The sequence below is a fragment of the Cupressus sempervirens genome, chromosome 11, assembly GCF_028749045.1.
Source record: "Cupressus sempervirens isolate cs-2001-9-10 chromosome 11, ASM2874904v1, whole genome shotgun sequence".
Lineage (NCBI taxonomy): Eukaryota > Viridiplantae > Streptophyta > Pinopsida > Cupressales > Cupressaceae > Cupressus > Cupressus sempervirens.
This window is the reverse complement of record NC_143128.1, coordinates 175,634,522-175,642,971: the sequence shown is the minus strand read 5'-3', so window position 1 is coordinate 175,642,971 and position 8,450 is coordinate 175,634,522.

The window sequence follows — 8,450 nt, the reverse complement described above, 5'->3', positions numbered from 1 at the left end:
TAGCTTCCCTCAAAGACTTATACATGGTTTGTTTAAAGGAAGGAAAAGGGTGAGAAGAAGATGTAGGACAAGAATAAAGAAAATGACCTTTAGCCTTAGATTTAGCTTGACATTACTTGTGATTTTGACATGCATGTTGATTATGAATAATGTTACAAGTTATAATAGGAGGATTAGGATAAACTTCCTTAGGTTCTAGAGATGGAACATCAAAAAATTTATATAGTGTCTAAAAAAACATATATAGAAGGTAAAATGAGTTAAAAAGTAGAGGGATCATATGTAGTAGGAAAGAGAAGCTATCATAACAACCCTTAAGAAGTCCAAGTTACATGATCTTGGCTAGTTTATATTTTTGGTAGTTTTATAGAGATGACCAAGATGAGTAGTCAGATTTTAATATGATATGGCCAATACAAATCAATCTTAGTGCAATTCTCTAGGACACGATGGATTATAAAGAGAATTATTAGTAGTGATAATGTGTCCATTATCAGGAATTTAAGACATTTATGAATAGGAGAAGCTAGGGCTTTCATGGAAGAAAGCCATGGAATACCAAGCTTAACTTGAAATTATTCATAAGTAGGACTAATAAAAAGGTAATAAAATCTACTTTCCTTGATAGACTAATAGGTAAAGTTATAGAAGCTTGAGGATGATAAAGAGTAGGCTACCATTAAAAGTTTGAATCCATACAGGAGTTGAATCATAAGTATCTCTATGCAATCATTTTTTTAAAAAAGTGTTATTTCGTGATAGCATTCACAACAAACTAAGGATCAACCAAAACACCATGAGAAGGAATATGAGCAACTCTAGTAGTGATGTAAAGAGGAACATTAGGTTCTTTAAAAATATTAGACAAACTAAAGCTAATAGTAGCTGTTTGTTTGAGTTTAGGGGTAGTTGAAATATGAGGTTAAAGATTAACCACATGATTTTCTTCTTGTATAATATCATCATAATTAATATCTTGATCAGAGAAAAAAGGTTAATTCATAAAATTCAATGAGTGTGAAGGTAAAGGATTAGCATAAATATGAATATTCTCATTAGGTAATACAATACATTTATTTGGGTTATTTATTTGATCATCAACATATATAGACTTAGAATCAATAAGGTACTAAATAGTACTCTCCAAATCATAATACATTTGAATATCATGGCCTAGTTGATGGTGACACTGACAAAAATAATTTGAACCAAAAGATTTAGGCAGCAATTTACTAGGATCAATAGGATGGATAGGAGGAATATTCAGAACTTGAGCATGAATCAATTTAGTTAACAATTTAGACAATAGTTCAAATAATTGAGTGTATTGATGATTAGGATGATATACAAAAGTAATAGTAGATGTACATCTAGATGTAGTATCTACTTGATCATTAAATATATTTGTATACTTGATTTTGATGAAATTCTTAAGTTTACAGAGCTTGTTTGAATTTATGACAACATCATTCTTATCACTAGAAATAATAGCCATTGAAGTAGAGCTCTTGAGATGACTCACTTGTAACTATTACTGGTGAAGTGTTGTGCTTAGATATAAAAGTGAGGTATACTTAGTAAGGAGAATCTTATCTTAATGCTTCTTTGTAATTTAGATATAAAGATATGTTGAATATCATGATCAGGCACACGAGAAGAAATATGAGCATACAAATGTTCAAATCTACCAATAAATTTAATTACTTTCTCTTTAACATTCTTCTTGTAATGAATTAAATCATTTAAAGGAATTTTTGGACCAATATTATTTTGAAATTGTTAAGTGAAAACATTACAAGAGTTCAAAAAGAATAAATAGAATAAGGGGTCAAAGAGCAATACCATTGCAAGGCTCTATAGCTAAAAGTATGTGGAATTTTTTCAGCCATAATTCTATAGTTGTAGGAATATTATACTTAGATTGAGTTAATAGAGAATGTTGTTGTTGTAAAGTAATGATGGTTTGAATTAAAATACTAATGGTAGGATTGAAAGATACACTAGTCAACATAGGTATGCTAGATGGATTAGCAAAGTTATAGGAAGTGGAAGGAATTTCTAGAAATAGGAATTACTACTAGGGGGGTGGGGGGGGGGGATGAATCGGTAATATCTACAAACTTTAGTCACCAACTAGATATCATTTCTTACTTTAATCTGCGCATATCAAAGCAATAAAGTAATGTAGAACAATAAAAATAACAGTAACAATGCACAAAGATAACTCATAACACCATATTTGGTTAACTAGGGAAACCCTAGCCAAGGGAAAACCCCACTAGGGATGATACCCACTAGATACTTATATATAAGTTCCTTGTTAGAGGATGGGCACTGTTAGGAGTCAATAAGAAAATTCAGTATAAGGAGCCCTTGCTAGGAGACTTTGAATCCCTGTTAGGAGATTCCAACCCTATTAGGAGTTGTGGTATAGTAAATGCATATTTAGCCCACTACCCAAACAAGTAATCAGACTTCTAGAATAGGTACTGTATCTTCTTCCTTGACTAGTCTCTAATCTTCAGCTCGATCTCAGATTACAAATAGCTCATATAAAAATTTTCATATATCACTTTTAGAAAAGGTCACATATAGCACTTGCAATCACAATCATTATTCACAATTCATAGTTACTACACTTTCACACTTCTTATCAGAAAATGTCATTTTCATAAAAGCCATGCCTTTACACAAATTTCTACTATGTTGCCTAAGACTACAAACCACTTTTCCAACTTAAAGTAAACATCTAGGATGTCGACCCTAATTGGACAAGTAATTTTTTTGTAAACAAAATAAAAATTTCCTTCAATTTTGCTTTCCTATTTCACTTCAAACATGATTATATTTGTTTTGTATAGTCCATACTTATTTTTGAGGTTATAAACATCATCATCAACATATATATACTATCTCCATCTAACTTCACTGGTCATAATATGATGTCGGCAACAAGTTATAAACACAAACAATAGACTGCTATAAACCAAATTCTACATTTATCTACAATTTTTTGATTACCAAACACTAAGTATCTTTATTTATGAGGTTTTTTGTAATCATGTACATCATGTGTTGCCATAAATGACAAAAATTTCATATCACTATTAGCCAATTGTCAACAATCTCCCCCTTTGGCATTGATGGCAACATAATAGGGAAAATTGGCTAAGTGACAAAACTTAACACAACAAAAATAAATAACTTCTTACATTAAATCTAATACGATTTGTCCAACTTTATATATGCTCCCCCTTACAATGTACTTTAAAATATTCTCCCCTTTTGACAATTCTTCTCTTTATTCTTCTCCACTAGATGGCTAATGAGTTGCCTAGAGGCTTTCGAGAGTGCACACATGGAAGATGAGTTGTGGTGATGGAGTGGGTGCCTCAAGTGCACATTTTGTCCCATCTTTCCACAAGAGCATTCCTCAATCATTGTGGTTGGATATCAATGAGTGAAGGATTGAGGTTTGGGGTGTCATTTGTGACTCTTCCACTATGCTATGAGTAGGGCTTAAATGCCAAGCTCATAGTGCAGGGACTCAGGCTAGGTGTGGAGGTCAGTGAAAATGACCAGGATGATTCTTTTTCCAAGGAAGATGTGAGGAAGGCTATTTTCAAGTTAATGAAGGATGGGGAGGGTAGGGAGATCAAATCTGACATTCAAGATATTAGTAGAGTCTTGACTGACAATGACTGCCAAACCTATTGATCTAACATCCACAAGTTTGTTTCTTTGCTCAAAGAAAACACATCCATCTACATTAACCAAGATATTTGAAGATTATATAGCTTATTTTTGTTTTCATTATTTCTATTATCCATGGTTACTAATATTTGGTTTGGGCTTGTCTACATACCATGAAAACTTTTATGATTGACATTAAAAAGATAGATTGTGAAAATGTAATAACATTAGAACTCACAGTTCTCTCCTGGGAAATTCAAATTGGTATCTACTTTGTTTCTTTTGAATATTTGGCTAACAATTAAGTTTCAAAAGGATTGGTATTCGGTACAAATTTTAATTTTCCTTTTAAATAGCATACTGCATGTTAGTTTTGGCGAAGTTATGATTTTGCATTACATTAGGGTGCAATTGTTTCTCTACCTTTAAGGGCCCATTTGGCTACCAGAATAGGAATAGCTATTTTGGAATGCTTATTTCAAAATAGAAAATGGGGCTACATATTCTTGTTCTCCGGTTGGTTCAACCAATATTTGATGGGGAATTTGCGGACCCCAAAATTTATGTTTTCTAAAATAAATAAAAGTGGAATAGGAATGCGTATTCCAATAACACCTATTTGGGTGGAACTGCAAAATCTCATTTTTGGGCCAAAATTGGAATAGGTATTCTTATTTTACTTCGTATTCCAATTCTGATTTGGTGCATCCAAACGAAGAATTCAAAATTTTAAGAATTTACATATTCCTATTCTACTTGTATTCCCGTTGCCAAACGGTCCCTAAATGATATCCAAGGCGTTAGTGTCTTCTATAAGTATGTATACTTGAATGTTTGGTTGCGAGCTTTCCAAGTGTTACAAATATTTTTTTTCAATTGTACTGTGTTTCAACCGATTTAAAGAATACTAGATTTATGTTCACCTTATTAAGTAACAATTATAGTTTTGCTTCTAATCTTATAGTTTAATGAATTTAATTGTTTTGTATTTTTTAATATTTATTTCAATATTAATACCAATAGAAAATTAAGCTTATTTAAAAAAAAAATTGATCAAGTTTGAATTTAAAAGAATAGATATATACATTTTGTATTTAAGTAGGCTAAATTACCACTTTAATTTAAAGTGGATTTTTAGGTAATCTATTGCTTCTCCTTAACTAAATTCTCAATTATATCTAATAATCAAAGTCATGTTGATTTGATATATTTTTCCATAATTAGTCACAATTGTAAAAATAAAAAATAGAATAATCATTTTTCCATTCTATTATATCTCTCACATTTTCACAAATAAACTTTTATTATTGCTCTCGTTTTATGAGTTGTTTATGTAACATTGTTGTTTTTTTTAAATATAGTAATTTAACTATTCTCTTTATATTAAAATAGATTAATAATTAATAAGTAATGTAAAGAAATAATTCAAAGAGAAATTAATATTTAATTTATTTTTAATGTGTATTGGATTAGATGAAATTATTACAAATATTATATACATGTAATAAGTATATTGTTCATCCTAATGAAAAGTAGGTTGTTATCAATTGATGAAAAAATATTGAATTTGAACAAGGACTCAAACCTTTAAAATTCTTGTAAAAGTCAAATATACATTTTTAAAAGCTAATGAGAAAGAAAAGGTAAGAAGTGGAGTAATTAGAACCCAAATAAGATTTAGAGAAGCAAATACTATAGCATGACATTTATAAACTATTGAACTATTATTTTTTATCACATTAATTGTGCGTTAAACATGTACAGTAATGTGTAGCATATTCAATATTAATATTTAGTTGCACGAAAAGTTTGGAAGAGACTACATTCCTTTACAGTCTTGTTTGAATATGTCATTTAAATGTTTATATCTATTATTTGTCTTTAGATGAACTAGTTAGGGCTATTATTAGTTCTTGCTATAGACTAGAACTATAGAACTATTGTAAAAATTTATCTTAACTAAAATTAATTATTAGTTTTTAAAAAAAAAATGAAATATAAAAATCAATTTTAGAATATCGATTATCAACATTTTAAACTTTAGATTTTCAATGATTTTTATGCAAAAAAAAATACTTGAATAAAAATTGTTAAGATATTTATTAAAATAGATATATATCTATTTAAATATTAATATTAATCATTATCAAAGCCTACATTAATTATTATTATTTTCTAATTAATTATTTTTATTTGTTAAGTTTCAATAAAATCAAACTCAAGACCTCTCATATGATAGACTAAGAATCTATTGTTTGTGTTGTAGTAAACATGTGACTTCTACTAAGATTTATAATTTGTTCCTTATATATAATTCAACTATGAATAAAATAATGTTATCAAAATTAATTTTAAATAAAATGCTCCATTAATATTATAATTCAACTCATCACTTTCATTCTTAAGAAAATAGATATCTAAAATTGTTTACAATAAATATAAACTTATGTAATTTATAAATTTAATTTACTCTAAATAAAATGGATTATTAAATTTAAAACTCATTTATTTACAAAAAAATTTCAAGCAAGATTACCAACATTTTGTCAAGAACATATTTGCTTTGCACACTTTTTATTATTTGTGTTTAGATGAACTACTTATTTAAATATATTATATGAATTACTAATGGATATTATTTTAGATTTTAGGTGACATAACTATTTTTGTGGACTCTAGAACAAAACACTGATAGATCTTGGTCTCATATCAACAATATTCAAAATAGAATTACAATATTCTCATTTACAACAAATATATTTTTGCTCTATAATGATATAACTCATAACTATTCATTACCAAAATTCATAATTTATGTCATGAATGTTGATCAATTATAATTGACATTTATACTTTTAGTATATGTAATATGCAAAATTAAAATTTAATATGTATTATCTTTAATCATTAATCAATGACATACTCTAATTAATTCACAAAAATAGTGCTGTAAATTGAACTTTCTCTGTTTTTGGTAGCTTTAAAAAGAGAACAACAATAAGATTTTTTTTTCCTTAAATCCATTTAATTACTTTTAGAAAATAAATTTACTATCTACAATATCACATCCATACATCCATAAACTATAACAATACTAATTAAATAAAATATTAAAAATAAAATGATCTAATAATTTTTTTAATTGACAACTTAATGACAAAGAGACAATATATACATAAATAAGATATCTTTCTAAATTAGAATATATTCTAAATAATTAACTTAAAAGAGGAATAGAACACTACTATATATTTTTACATGCATATTAAAACATTTCTATAATCTATATTAAAAGAGGAATAGAATATTTTTATATTTTTGCAATATTAAAACATTTCTATAACCTTCATAATTTTGTATGTTTAAATTTTTTTTAAAATATTCCTAATTGTAGATAATATTTTGGTAAATTTACACACACACATATAAACAAAAATCTAAATAGAAATAGAACACGTGTAAATAGATTATAATTTTAAAATATGTAACATAAAGATGAAATATGCTTACGGCTCAAGAATGAGTAAAATGTCAATTTAAAATTGTAGAGTTTTTATTGATAAAGATTATTTTCATACTATAGAAACACCTCTTGACTAAGTAAAATGTCAACTAATGTACAACAGTAAAAGAGAAATTTTACTCCTTTACCATAACCACCTTCTTCTTGCTAACCAAAAATGTTTTGACATAATAAGTAAAACATCAACAGTGAAAAAAAGATTTACGTCTTCCTCGTAAACACCACTTTTTGCTATCAGACATGTAACTTATTATTTGTTGAATCCAACAATAACTAAAATCTGAAGCAAAGCTCACATCCGTATCTTGTATATGTAAAACAATGTGATATATCCCAACAACAAGAATAAGTAGTATGAAATGAACGCCTCTAAAAACTTCTATATATATAGTATTTATTTAAACATTACAAGCGCAAGTATTGATACAATCACATAATTCCACTACAGTGCTGGTACTAGTGAAATGCCTATTTGCACAGTGTGTTTTGTTTGATTAGAGAAATGAAATTCTAGATGTTTGAATGATAGATTTCAAAATTATTCTTGGTCAATACTCCACCAATTTCTTGAATGCAAGACCTGATCTGTCGCCCGTGGCTAAAGATCAAAAAATATGCACCAGTTGTGACAGTTTCTTCAATTTATTTATTAATTTATAAATCACAGAACTGTTGATACTTGATTTTTAAATTAATTAATAAATTTCATATTGCCCTCCTCTTCCACCATTAATGTTCATACAAATTTACTGACATCTTCCTTGGAAAGCGAGCCATCCTCCTCATTTCTCGTGATCTCCACACCTAGCTTCAGGGCAACAACTACCCAGATAGGAGGACTGACTACCTCGGGTATGCCCCCTCCATGCCCCCATCGTTATGCCATCCCCATCATGCCGGATCCATCCAGCCTCCTACGTGCGGGCTTCATCAACACTGTACCCGATCTCCTTTGTAACTACGTCAGCTAAAGTCCAATTGTACTGAGTGTTTGTCATGTCAAGTAAGATTGAACAAAAAAATGAATCCATAGTTGATTAAATAAACTCTGTAATAATATGAAGAATGTGGACGATAAAAATGAAGTATTTTTTTTAAAGTTTGAAAAGTTTAAATGGAGTGTCCCTCTTTGTACGATATGTATTTTAATTTGTTACTTTATTACAATTTTTTTTATCGCTTTGTTAATTTAGTTATATTATTAGAAACATAATATATAAATTATTTTAAGATG